Raw genomic sequence first — 15,304 nt, forward strand, 5'->3', positions numbered from 1 at the left:
ATATTTAAAGAAGAAACTACCAAAAAATGATTGACTTTATCAAATAAATGATTGGATTAGCTAGGGACAATTAAAAAATTCTAAATCTTGAGTTTCACACTTTGAATCATCCATGCACAAGAAACACTAGAACCATCACATTTTTCAATCGCTTCATCATCTGGTTTAGAATATTGTGAGAGTAATTAGAAAAATGTTGCAAGGAAAATATTTTTATTACCAAATAATGCTCAAAGCCTACAACAAAAGGAATGCGGTGGAGGGACAATGCAAGGTGGGTTTCATATAAAGATTCAAATGCCAATTCTATCAAGGAAAGTTTAACTTCTAGAACTCAAACTATGGATCTTGGAATCATTTAGTTTGTTGTTCATATAAATGTTGACCCTTATAGGGAATAACTAATTTCAATGCAATAATACAATGTAAGGTTAGGATATAGGAGAGAGATTCTTGTGGTTGAACAAGAAGACAAATCATCTTGTGAAGAAGTGATAGAGACTTCCTGTGAAATATATGAGGCATAAGTGCACCAAGTTGTGGTGCCAAAAGGGGGGTATAAGTGGCCACATTTTTCTAAAATCAACAATTTCTAAACTTCGACAAGAATTTGAAGATAGTTACGCTCAAAATTTTAAGATATGGAAAAAAAATAAAAGTAGTAGTCCTTTGAATCTAGTTTCTAAACTACTAATTTTTTTCCAAAATAGTTTAGTTTTAGGTCCTCAAGAAAGGGGGGCATAGAAAGTGGTACTATTTATTCAGAAAAAAACATAACATAGTGCAAAGTGTGGCCCCACTAAAATGTTAACTTTTTTTTTGAAATTCTTTAATCACTCTAGTCAAAAGTTACCCGACACTATGTAGTTTATGCCAAATTTTTTGGGTAATTTTATAATGTGTATTTTTTTAATATGAATTTTTTAATTGGACTCATCCCAAAAATGTGAAATATCTGTGTGGTCCCCCTAGAAATGATTGAAAACTAATCTAAAATCAAAACTTCTATTTTCCAAAATGTGTAGAATGGAGTCTAGTTTTTAAAAAACTAAGTTGTTGCAAAATTCAATGAACAAGCTAATCTACAACCCAATTAGTACATGTTGGTTTTTGATAGAAAATAGACATATAGTCAAAAGAAATTATAGTTTAAAGGCTTGAAATAGTTCAAATAAAAAATAAATTATATAGTTATATAGATAATAGAGAGACCTAAAATGTCATGTAACCTAATTTTATTGATGCTCAACCACGAGGAAACTTGAAGGAGAGCACAGAAGAAAAATCAATCATTTTTTGTATGTTTGCAACAAAACATGTCTCATACCAGTTTAGAGACTCCAAACTTTTGGGTTGTATCCCCAAGGCAAAACCAAGCCTTAGGATTGGTAGAATCCAAAGCTTTAAATAGCACACATGTGCTATTTAAAGCATTTTAAAATTTAGGCTTTCGTAGTGCATATGCGCTTTAGTGCGCATGCACTCTTAAAGCTTGAGTTTCAATAGAGAGGGAAGGAGAGAGGGAGAAAGGGTAGAGAATGAGAGATATTAGAAGATGGCAAGAGAGTAAAAGGTGGAATAGAGAGAGGAGGGAGAAATAAAGAGAGAGAGAGAGTAGGGGATTGAGGAAGGTGAGATAGGGAGAGAGGGATAGAGAGAGTAGGGGATGGAGAGAGAGAGAGAGAGAGAGAGAGAGAGAGAGAGAGATAGAGATAGAGAGAGAGAGAGAGAGAGAGAGAGAGAGAGAGAGAGAGAGAGAGAGAGAGAGTAGGTGGTGGGAGAGGAAGTGGGAGAGGGAGAGTGAGAGAGAGAGAGGATGGGAGAGAGACTCGGAGATGGGGGGAGAGAGAGAGAGAGTAGGGGGTGGGAGAATGAGAGAGGGAGAGAGAGTAGGGGATGGGAGAGAGAGAGTGAGAGAGAGAGTAGGTGGTGAGAGAGGGAGTGGGAGAGGGAGAGAGAGGGGGGGAGATAGAGAGAGGGGGGATGGGAGTGTATGTGTGAGAGAGAGTAGGGGATGGGAGAGAGAGTGAGAGATAGTAGGCAGTGGGAGAGGGAGTAAGAGAGGGAGAGTGAGAGAGAGAGGGGGGATGGGAGTGTGTGTGTGTGTGTGAGAGAGTAGGGGATGGGGGAGAGAGAGAGAGAGAGAGAGAGAGAGAGAGAGAGAGAGAGAGAGAGAGATGGGATGGGTGAGAGAGAGAGAGAGAGAGAGAGAGAGAGAGAGAGAGAGAGAGTAGGGGATGGGAGAGGGTGGGACAGGGAGAGATAGATTTTTCACATAGTATATACACACTATAGTATGCACATGCTTTAGAGGGCGTATGTGCTATAGTGTGTATGCACTATATGAAAACACCAAAAAATAATTATAACAAAAGTTTGGATCCCTACTAATCCATATTCTATTTTTTGTTTGTTGTGTGTTTTGTTGTTCAGACATAAATCATGGGTTTCATACTATTGGAAGTTAGCAAACACCATATTCAATCATTGGATATAGTATTTGAAGGATTTATGAACCTTCTTTCATTTTATTTGAAGCTAGCAAACACCAAATTAAATCATTGGATACACTATTTGAAAGCTTTTTGAATATTCTTTCTATAGAAAAGGTTAGTGCAGTCCTTTTTAAATATTCTTTGTTACTATATAGAGACAAATTTGATTATAATTTGACAAGTTGTTTAATATATAATGAATTTATTGAAATTTGTATGTTTGAATGAATTGTTATTTGGAAATGTTTAGAAATTTGACAAGTTGTTTAATATATATTGTGTATTCATTGAAATAATTGTAATTTGTATATGTATTTGAACAATTTGTAATTTAAAAATTGTAAGTAATTTAGATGTTTGAATTATTTGACATATATAAATCATCATGCCATGGAAGAAACCAAAAACTCAAATAATATAAGAGAGGGAGAGATATTTGGAAATTAAAAGAGATAAAATGAAACTACTACATGAACAAAGAAAATTGCAAAGAAATAATGAAGAATTGTCTTTCCAAGAGGAACAAGAACCACAGATACAAATAAGCAAAGACGAAGAATTGGAAAGACAAAGAGAACAAATCAGATTGTTACACTCAAGAAGACAATTGAATTGTGAAGCTACACCATCTTCCAATGTTGGAGTCATATCATCATCTCATATTGAAGAAATGCTAATTTGTACATCCAACAATGTAAAAACTGCATCATGTCATGTTGAAGGAACAACATCAACATATCAAGTAGGTGATATTCCATCTTTTGCATCTTATTGCCAATGCACATCATCTTCGGTTCAAGCAAAACACTCAACCTTGTTGATGTTCAAAATTTTGAGGGAATGGAAGAGATAATAACACCTTCTAGAATTCATTTTAGAAGACCAAAATATTTGATTGATATTGATACTAACATTTTGAAATCAATGTCTGACAAGATTAGCAAGTGTGCTTGTCAAAGAAAAGTTAATCATATGTGGAGATTATTCTTTGAAGAATTAAATATTACAAGTCAATGCCAATTATTTTTTGAAATGATGAGGGATTTGAAATTTAGGCATACCATGCAGATTCTTGGGCTAAGAATGATGGAATATTCAAATGAAAAAATAATTGTAAAGAATCTAATGAGTGCTTATGACAAAGTGGGTTCTAAATCATGCACCAAAGATAGTAATATCACAAGATGAGCACTTACATAAAAAATAGTTAGTACTCAAATGAAAAAAGCTAGACTCATGAGAAAGACAAGAAAAACATTGAAAATCGGTAGAGGTACTCTAAGGAGAGCCATGCTAAGGTGTGAGAGATTAGAAGATCCAAGAAAAAATGAGTTATGGACATTTATTGGTAGACTACCTTGAAAGGATAAAGAAATTAGTGAAGCTTTGAAATCATTGATCAAAGATTTTTGAACAAATAACACATGTGTTTCCCCTAATCAAAGAGATGTTGTAAGAAGGAGGATTGGTAGCCAAAATCGTAACCCACATGCAAAACATTTTTTGGACTCAACTCAGACACAATTTTTTACAAAATTTATTAGTATGTATCTCAAATTCGTATAAGTCAAAGATTTTTTTAGATGGGTAAACCTTTTTATGTGAAGATAAATCACACATGCACAACTTCTTGTTGTAGGATACATATTGAATTTTCTAACCATTTTGATTTTTTTTGGCATATATGTGTGTTTTTGAATTCTAAGTTTGTTTTGAAAAATTGTGACATGAATGAACCACTTACGTCTTCAAGGGAATTCATATCCAACATTCTATGTGAAATAGGGGATGGCTAAAAATTTTACAAGAAATCATGCTTGGATGGTACATGCTTATTTTGTGATTCTTTACAACTTTTATCAACTTGTGAACATATTGATAGCACACATGCAACTAAAAATGAAATAGTAGATTACAGAAAATATAAGATAGTGACATATGCTTTAAAATATGGGAAATAGGGTAAAAGATGTGATTTAGTCATTGAAAAAATTCCAGTGTATGACTTCATGAATTTTTTTTTGTGAAAATATTATTCACAAGTATGCAAGGCATACATAGAGCTCGATGGATGGATTTGCAATTCAAGTTGTGTAAGGATACGTTTCCATTGGATACCATTGTTTCAGTTTTAGACTTTGCAGAGAACTACACACTACAACTACAGAATGAGGTGCAAAAAAAGTATTATACTTCATAATAGGTTTCCATATTTGTTCACATAACATTCACACATTCACCTACAAGTACAGATGACGACAAGAAGATTTTGCGGGAGTACCATTTTTACATCATTGATGATCGATCACATTCTATAGAGTTTGTACATGGTTGTTTTCAACTATTTTATGGAGATTTGGCTAACAGGGGCATACCATATCATCAGTACTTTCAAAAATGCACAGATGTTCTATTGGTTGAGTAGGATGCACAGGTTGTCTAGAATTCAATATATGTGGAATTTCACAGAGGCTGTTCATAGAAAGGGAGAGCATGATGGTGTAGGAACATGCATCAAAAGAGCCTTATCTTGTGAAGAACTAATGTACAAAGATGGAGCAATATTGACAGATGCAAAATCCATCATCTAGTGGTGTAACGCTACAATGGGTCCAGGTAAAGAAGTTGAGTCTGTGGTGTGTAGATTTTTTTGGTTGATAGATAATACTAACATTACACCATATGAGGATTGTTGCACACTAACAAGATCAAGTGAGTTGCACTCTTTTAGAAGCTCTGATGTAGGGTCATCAAGTATCCACACGTGAAAAAAATGGCATGTTTTTGTCCATCATCTGCAAAGGAAAATTGGGATGAGTGTGAGTCAACTGAATGGGTGGACAAGTGGGATATACAATTTTTTGACCCAATTGATACCTATCGTCCCCCACAAGCATTAGAATGGTAGAGATAGATTCATCCATTGACTTTGACCACTTGTCTGATCTAGTGTAATCTGGTAATATATATATATATATATATATATATATATATATATATTTGTAATTTCAATATGTAACGTTATAACTTTTTCCTAAGTATTTTCTAAATTAATGATTGCAGTTTGTACATTTATCACTACATGCCATGTTTTTGTTGTTATTGTACCTGAAGATAATGAAGAAGGGATGGATTATTATTTGTGTCATTGTGTCCAAGTCAATTTTTTTTTGGATCACTTGGTTATAGATGGTGAAGGTTCAGAGTACCATATTGGTGCAGTGGTTGTAACCAACACATGGCTTAGATGATATTCTTTGAAGAACCCTAACTTGTGGTTATTCGAGGATTGACAAACAAAGAGGAAGATTCTTCATTATTCAAACCTTTTTGTCACATCAAATGTCCACTTGATAAAATATGGCAGAAAACCACATAATAAGACTCTTTGAAAAGTTCACGAGTCAGACCATGAGGCAATACTTGAGACATTAAAATGTAGAGTAGATCTAGTTGGTTCATTAGATTGAATAGGGAGGGAGGCAGGGAGAGGGAGAGAGGGAGAGGGAGAGAGGGAGAGAGAGAGAGAGAGAGAGAGAGAGAGAGAGAGAGAGAGAGAGAGTAGGGGATGCATGGAAGAGATGCTACTCTTGACGAGACATCAAAGAGACACAACCCTCCAATAGGTGATAAACAATCATTCTGAGAATCTGAAGCAAGTGCCTCCAACATAGAAAAGGAACATCATTGAAGGATATATATGCATATATGAACATTAACCAATAAAAAATAAAGGAATACCAATATCGATTATTGTATACAACAAAGATTTTTCCAAACCACATAATAGTTAGACAATTAAGAACCAGATATATATGAACCAGATTATTCATATATATGTATACAATATTATTGACCAAATCAAAATTAGCAAATGATATTGCACATAATCTCCATTACAACAACATGGAAGCTTTGCAATTTTAATATTTATATTCTTTAGTCCCAAAAATGGACATTACAGATATTGCTTACTAATCCTTTACAATAGAAAATGTTTACAAAAAAGTGGCATGTACTTGTATGAGGACATTATATATTACAGAAGTCTCACACTGAAGTAGCTGGCTAGCCACTCAAAAAATAGTAAATGAATGCAAGTGGGATCATAAAGATACCTTAATAAACTAGTATCCCCTTTACTCAAGCAACATCTTGGTCATCGAATTGACTAGGACATGTTTGGGAACTAAAAATCTCCATTTAAATGCAAGTCTCCATTTAAAGGTGGCAATGAGCTTTTTGTTGTTCTGTTAAGATAATTAATATATTTTGATGAGAACTTTGAGGGATCATTCCCAACTTGAGTATCCTGGCTTCCCAAGTGTTGTAAATGCAAGGCCATTGATGAATAGACATTTCTAATCGAAACATCTATTGTTCTGGAATGAAGTGTGTGACTAAATTCTTTACCTACTAGTGAGCCAATTTGAGCCTTCACTTCACATTTCTCTATGGATAATTCTATAGCACTTGTTACTTCTCTATCTAAAATTTTTGTGTCTATGTACATGTGCACTCTTTCCCAGTAGATGTAGGTTTTATCTCTTCATCCTAAGCAATTTTCATACCCTGGATGGCACCAAGATAACCATTTTCTTATAAAATGTCATTTTCTCTTATATTAATCTCTTTGTTAAGTAGGTTTTGTATATCTTCCTTTGTATATTTAATAGATATAGTTGCAATTCCTCTATATATATTCCTCTATATATTAAGCTTTCCTCCATAGGAATAAGAAGACATGGAGAGTCAAGCCAACTATTGGTCACTGTATTAAAAAGGTAGTTCTTAGCCATGCCACTGATGGGAATCATTTCAATCTTATTTTCAGAATCAGTACCTCATTTGTCTTGAAAGAATAATATATATTGTTTTCAATGTCTTTGAAATATCTATAGCCAGTAGTCAATTACTTATTCATTGCCTTTGAATATTCATGGGAAACTAAGGTATTTGGTTACCTAATAGCTCTTATAAATCTTAACTAGGGTCCTAGAATAGTGCTAGATGGACCCATTTGACCTAAATATGTAAAGAGAAAAAATTGCTCAAAAGTTACAATGTTGCTAAAAAAGTTGCTTGAGCAACTTTTGCAATTTTTGCAAAAAGTTGTAAATGGAAGTTTGGGAAGTTGTAACTATCCATGCTCTGGTATATGAGCATGGGAAACATATTTTTGAAGGTTAGAAGGTTTCCAATCAAATTTGCATTTTAAAGCAACTTTTACAACTTTTGTAATTTTGCACAAAAAGTGCAACTTTTGTAAAGTTCACTAGATTTCACTTCTAGGACTTGGATAAGGTTCCAAACTATTAAAAAACAACTAAAAACACCTAATCCTAGGCTATCTTGACCAAAAACTCAAAAAGACCCAATTTTTCATAATTAGCTACTTTTGCTCATATCTTACACAATCTGGCCTAGGCATACATATCTTGTTCATATCTCTCTCATTGTTCATAATGGGATTGACTATTTCATTAGCTTTGGATAGCTGGGCAAACCAAAGCCCAAATCTCCTCCCATCCTGTTGAGCACTCGAACATTCTCAGGTACATTGAATCGAATTGTCCCTAAGAGTCACTAAGTGCCATAAGGCAACAATCTTTGACGGGGCATATCTCAGAGCTCGTGTGAGGTGTGGATGCAATTCTAGGTGCTAGAGGATCATGTTGTAGAGACCTACAATAACCTCTCTTTCTTTTTGGAGATCCAATTATGTTTAGTTTTTGCGACCCCATCTCTTGGCTAGTACAAAGTTGCCAACTGCCAAATCTCTCTCATTGTTTATTGTGGGTTTGAACTGACTATTTTGTTAGCTCTGGGTGGGCAGGTAAACCCTAGGCCTAAGCTCCTTCCATCCTATTGAGTGCTCGAACATTTTCAGACACACCAAACCAAATCATCCCTAAGAGTCACTAAATGCCATAGGGAAGCAATATTTGACGGGGCATATCTTGGAGCTCGTGTGAGTACGAATGCAATTCTAAGTGCTATAGGACCATGTTGTAGAGACCTACAATAACCTCTCTCTCTTTTTGGAGATTTAATTCTATTTGGATTTTGTGGCCCCATCTCAGGTGATGCTAAAACTTGTAGTGTTGGTTAGTACAAAGTTGCCAACTGTCAAATCCCTCTCACCGTTTGTCGTGGAACCGAATTGTCTATTTCATTAGCTCTAGGTGGTTGGGTAAACCCTAGACCTAAGCTCCTTGCATCCTGTTGAGCACTTGAAAATTCCCAGACACATTGAACCAAATTGTCCCTAAGAGACTAAATCCCATAGGGCAATGATCTTTGATAGGGCATATCTTGGAGCTTGTGCAAGGTATGGATGGGATTTTGAGTGCTAGAAGACCTTGTTGCAGAGACCTACAGTAATCTCTCTCACTTTTTGGAGATTTTATTTCATTTAGATTCTATGGCCCCATCTTGGGTGATGCTTAAACTTGTAGTGTTGGCCAATACAAAGTTGCCAATTTCTGAATATCTCTCACCATTCATCGTGGGATCGAACTGTCTGTTCTGTTAGCTCTAGGTGGGTAGGTAAATCCTAGCCCCAAGCTCCTCCCATTTTTTTGAGCACTCAAGCATTCTTCGGCATGCCAAACCAAATCGTCCTTAAGAGTCACTAAATGTCATAGGGCAATGATCTTTGATGGGGCATATCTTAGAGCTTGTGCAAGGAATGTATGTGATTCTAAGTGCTACATGACCATCTTGTAGAGACCTACAATAACCTTTCTATCTTTTTAGAGATCTAATTTTGTTTAGATTTTGCAGCCCCATCTCGGGTGATACTAAAACTTGTAGTGTTGGCTAGTACAAAGTTGCCAACTATCGAATTTCTCTCACCATTCATCGTGGGATTGATATATCTATTCTGTTAGCTTTGAGTGGCTGGTAAACCCTAGCCCCAAGGTCCTCCCATATTTTTGAGTGCTTGAACATTCTCGGACATGTCAAACTGTATCGTGCCTGAGTTACTAAATGTCATAGAGCAATGATCTTTGATGGGGTATATCTTGGAGCTTGTGGAAGGTATGGATGTGATTTTGGGTGTTGCATGAACATGTTGCAGAGACTTACAATAAGTTCTCTCCCTGTTTGAAGATTGGATTCTATTTTGGTTTTGTGACCCCATCTCGGGTGATGCTGAAACTTGTGGTGCAGGGCACCTAGGTGGCAATTGGATATCTCATCTCATCCAATGATGTAGACTCATGATAGAAGGTAAAGGGGTGATCATACAACTCATTTTGAACATGATTTTTTTATGGTAATAAGGTAATCCTTGTTTGTAAGGTCAAGGAACTTGAGGTCACCTATAAAGCCAAGATGTCTTAGTCTTAATGATTTTTGTTTTTTTGTTGTTTTTGTTAATAAGTTGACTCAATAAGTGTTTTGAGAGTCATTACACTTTATATAGGTCCTATGTGTTACCAACAACCACTTGGTTAAGTTCTAGGAAGAGTTAGTGCAAAATTTGCATTTTGCAATAAAAGTTGCTAACAACTTTTTGACAATTTTAGCAATTTTTTGAAAATTATTGAAATTAACCTTCTAACCAATCAAACCAATTAGTAATCAATTGGAATTGATGTCAAATGATGAAAATACCCTCTATGAATTTAGAGGATTCATAAGGTGTTGGTGAATATTAAGCTCTTTTTATATGGCAAGGAATCACTGCTAATGTTAAACTTGTATATAGGATCATTGAGTTATTGTCAAATATCATTACTTCTTATTTAGAACAAAAAACCCATATTTTTTTAGAATGAAACACTGCTTTAGCTGCATGTTATCATTGAATGGAGTTAGTGGAAGATGTTAAGGATCTTCTCAGTTGTCTTAATAGCCATTTCATGGGTTTGAAACATAATCACTTCCCTTTATGAAGATTTGGCCAAAAAACAACAAATTACATGTTGTTTCAAAGAAAATATAGTCAGAGGATGTTGGAAGATTGTTTTCACTCATAGGATGTTGAAGAATATCTTGGAAGGATGGAATAGATGATAGACTAAAGTTTGTGAGATAGTTATTAGGTGTTCCTTGAAGTGTCTAAGGTGTTAGTTTGAAGCAAGAAGTTGATTATGATCCATTTCTCAAATTTGATCATTTTTCCCTTATTTCTTCCCAAGTCTTGAATAGGTAAAGTGATTAAGTAGTTTTGTGAAGTTGGGTAGAAGTTTGTTCAATGTTGTAACCAATTTGGAAAGAGTCTTTGAAGACACTTAGGAAGGTGGGAAAGGTATTTTTCCTTAAAAGTGTTCTTATTGGGAATCCACTAGCTTTTGGTGTGAGCAGTCTGCATCATTTTGGATGTAAATTATATTAAAATGAAATACATGAAATGTACTTAAAACGTAAACAAGAAAAACAAGATATATAAATTATGATAACCAATAATGTCATACATGAACAAACATATCATATATTAACCAATAATGTCATGCATCAAATATATGCCATACATCAAATATAAAATATCATATATACATCAAATGTATATCAAATATGTCTGCTAACATAAAATCCAACATATATGTCCACTAATGCCTATACATGTGTGTCTATCACTATATCTTCTCCTTCCCATAAGGGGAAGTAAACAAATCCCTAGAGGTCTTCGTTTGTTGTGTGGAGGGAGATGATGGGGATGATGGGGTCTTCCTCACATGCTCACTCATCCTCTTATTTAGACTCTTCTCTAACTAGAGCTGATACAAACAAAGTAGATATGAATCAATAATTATTATAAATTGAAATCAAATATATGTACACACAAAATTGATTATTTTCTTATTGCCATCAAATAGTCACCCTATACATCCACCTTAAAGGCTTGCAAATGATCAGGTGTAATAAGGCCCTACAAAAATTCAATCAATATAATCACTTATAAATAAAATTTGAAATTTGAATACTAACTATTATAAAAAACAAGTAAAACTAAGAAAATTGTTTCATACCTTGGTCAATGGCTCTGAACTAGCCATTACAACAACTCCATGATCAATGGACTGATGAAGATGTAGAGGAGTCTTAGACGTCAACAACTGCATGCCATATAATACAATTTACATGTATCATGAAACATGACACAAATATAGTCAAATAAATTAAATTGACATGAAATAAATGTATCTCTACAAAGCTTGTATCATGCCAAGGCTCAGAGTCCCTTACGAATTTCAATGGTCCAATAGAGAATTGATGCACATGGATAAATTTTTTTTGTCAATCCTTCATATGATTACTTAATAAATATATGTATTAATTTAAATAATTAAATTGATATATGCCTCTCGACTCATTGACAAGACATAAAATGGGGCTATGGAATCTATACTAGGGCCATGAACACTCTTACCCTAAATTTTGAACAATGTCAATACATGCTAATTAATTAGTCATTTACTATACATATGCAATATGATCAAATTAGTTTATTATAATTATAATTTAGCTGTGTGTCAATGCCAAGTGTATCACTCAGGAACTCATTAGTGACTAGCCCATCATCCATACTATCTCCAACATGAATGCCAAATGTGCATAAGGATGGCCACATGATGTGCACATGTGACCATGACACACAGAAGGCTCCTCCTCAACTAATGGACTAGTGCAATGAATGAGGGTCTACATCAAAGCATTGATAGTCCCTAGAGTACTGGTCTCTACATGTTCCTTCACAACTGAAGAAATAATCACATGCTCACCCTGTGGTTTGACAACAGGCACCCTAACTAAATTAAGGTCATGACATGCCCCCAACCTCTCAAATGATGACCCCGCACCTCTACCCTGAGATTCCAACATATCAAAATAATTGGGCATCTCACCAAGGACAAATTCACAATACAAATTTTTTTAAGAATACATTGGAACCTCGTGATTATTGTAGGGAGGGGCATCAAAGACCATCCACCATCTATCCCAAAAGTTATTTCTAATATCATCATATATGCACTAATGTATGGGGAACCTTTTAGTTGTATGTTTAACATTGTCTTTTTCTCTAGGCTTTTTAAACAATGCACAAATGCTACCTTTTCTATTTCCTTTTTTCTTACATCTTTATAGGATAATTTTTTTGCATAATATCTTCTTTGTTCATCCTCTTAACATGCCAAATATCCTACTGAACACTAACAAAAGCTACATGGTTCATAATGGACTCAAGGGAGGATGCTAATTGTTCTCTCATAGGATTGGTTTTTCCACAAGCTTTCAACCTACCAATTAGTACTTCTAATTCATTTTTCCCTCTTTCTATTTCATTCATTATGTTGTATTGGGTGCTAGGAGGAGGTCTTTCAATCGATGGACATTGCAAAATATTTTTCTCTTCTTGTGGAGGGTTTTGATTTTGATTTTGTTGATCAGGCTGGGGATTTGGTGGTTCATTATTCATATTTCCTAATAAGAAACCAATTTCATTCTAAATAAATAAAAAAATTTAAAGAAAAATTGAAAAAACCTACAAAACAATGTAAAAACTTGCAAAACAATGCAAAAACATATAAAACACTGTAAAAACAAGAGTAGAAAACATACTACATGATCTTGATCTTTATCTTCGGTGACAAGGAGACATTTTGAGGAGGTGGGTGAGAAAATTCTTCAAGTTTTACAACTTGCGTGTGTGCTGTTGAGAAGAAAGAATGCAGCAACAAAAATAAATGAAATGGGCTACAAGTTTACAACGCATATATAAAAACTTGGGATTTTTAAAAGCATGCATGCATTATAACATGCATGCACTTTGGCTTAGGCTCCACAAGCCTAAGCCAAAGTGCATGCGCAATTTTAGAATTTAAAAAATTCATTTTGTGTGTCATGTTTTTGGCACCATGACTTGGTGTAGTATATATTGATTCATTTTAGTTAACTTTCTCTTTGATTTTTATCATGTAGGAAAATTCAGTGATGGTTTTTTGTGTGTATGTCAAGAATGGGAGGAAGAAGGGTCTAAAATTGAGCCAACAGTGCATTACCATGATAAACAAGGAAGTCGACAACAATATTCTTCTCAAATGGATAGAAAAATTATTGAAGCTCTTGCCTAGATGAAAGAAAAATTGATGCTCGACATTGATAGCCAATTTAGTGTGGACCTTGAAATAATGAAGCATGTTGATAATCACTTCGGTGTCTATATGGATATAATTGTGGAGGTGCCCCAATTTATTGATCTCTCTCTCTCTCTCTCTCTCTCTCTCTCTCTCTCTCTCTCTCTCTCTCTCTCTCTCTCTCTCTCTATGCTCATGTTGATAAAATCATGTTTCTCAATAAAAGTAACAATTAATTGTATACAAATAAATGAGATTCAAAAAGATATCATTAATAAAAAGAGAGGGAATTAAAATCCCATTAACTAACTTGTATACGCGTGTACACTCAAAAAAATATGTTTAAAACAAGAGAGATACAATTTTCCATGAAAGTCTAGTAGCTACAGGTGCTATCTTCATCAAAATTTTTTTATGATATTTTAGTACTTGGAGGTGCCATTTTCAACACAAATTTTCCATGACATTCTAGTAGTTGCAACTGCTACCTTCATCAAAATTCATGACAATCTAGTAGTTGCAGGTGCCATCTTCATCACAAGTTTTCCATGTCAATCTAGTAGTTGCAGGTGTCATCTTTATCACAAGTTTTCCATGATGGTCTAGTAGTTGGAGGTGCCATCTTAATCAAAAATTTTCCATGACAGTCTAGTAGTTGGAATTTTCATATTTATCGTAACTTTTCCATGATAGTCTTAGTAGTTGCAAGTGCCATCTTTATCACAAGTTTTCCATGATAGTGTAGTAGTTATAGGTTCCATCTTCATCACAAGTTTTCCATAATAGTTTAGTAGTTGCAAGTGCCATCTTCATCATAATTTTTCCATGAAAGTCTAGTAGTTGGAGGTACCATCTTCATCATAATTTGTTGGTCTCAAATACAGGTTAGTATACTAAGGATGGGGGAGGGGTGAATCAATATACATACTAGTTTCTACCGTTTCTCCTAAATCACACTTCACACAGGTCTATCTAATGGTGGAGAGAAGCTATAAATCAACCAGTCATGGGCAAGAAAAAATTCAACATATAAAATTAGCAACACAACAAAATATTTGTCTTGGGGAAATTTGATTAGGGTAAAAACCATGATGTGTGAGTCTATCCTCACAAATTTGCACTCTTCTAGAGTGTGCTCAGTCAAGAGCTTATCACTATTAAAAGATTACAATGAAACTATGAGTTGCCACCTTGTTAGGGGATTTATAGAAAGAACTTGCTAGGGTCAACCCCTATTGGGATTTACTATTGTGAAGGTAAGTAAACAACAAAAAATTGATCTAATTGTTTAACTACTAAACTTAGCTTGATGAAGATTTATTTATTGGCTCTCTTGACCAATCCATCACTGTGCTCTGCCTTTATTTGGCTCTACAGTCTCAACTTTTGATCAGTGGTGTGCTTGGCTTCCTTGCACTTGCACACTATTAGCTTGTGCTACTTTTCCTTTGAAGCTTCTCCCAAGCTTTCCTTGACACAATAACTCTTTTAGGATGACCTTTCTTGTCACTCTTCTTCTCCTCTTTGAGATTCCACTTAGCTCAACTCACTTTGGCTCTATGGCTAATTATCTAGCAATCTAACCTTTCAACTTTTCATTTTATCTTTTTTGATACTTCCCTTTAAGCTTCACTTCGTAGCGTCAAACTTCAAATTAAAATTTTCAATTCACCCCTACTAATAGCTTTTCTTCTCATTGCAGTAGTGTGTCACTTCTATCAA

This window comes from Cupressus sempervirens, chromosome 9 (assembly GCF_028749045.1).
Source record: "Cupressus sempervirens isolate cs-2001-9-10 chromosome 9, ASM2874904v1, whole genome shotgun sequence".
Classification (NCBI taxonomy): domain Eukaryota; kingdom Viridiplantae; phylum Streptophyta; class Pinopsida; order Cupressales; family Cupressaceae; genus Cupressus; species Cupressus sempervirens.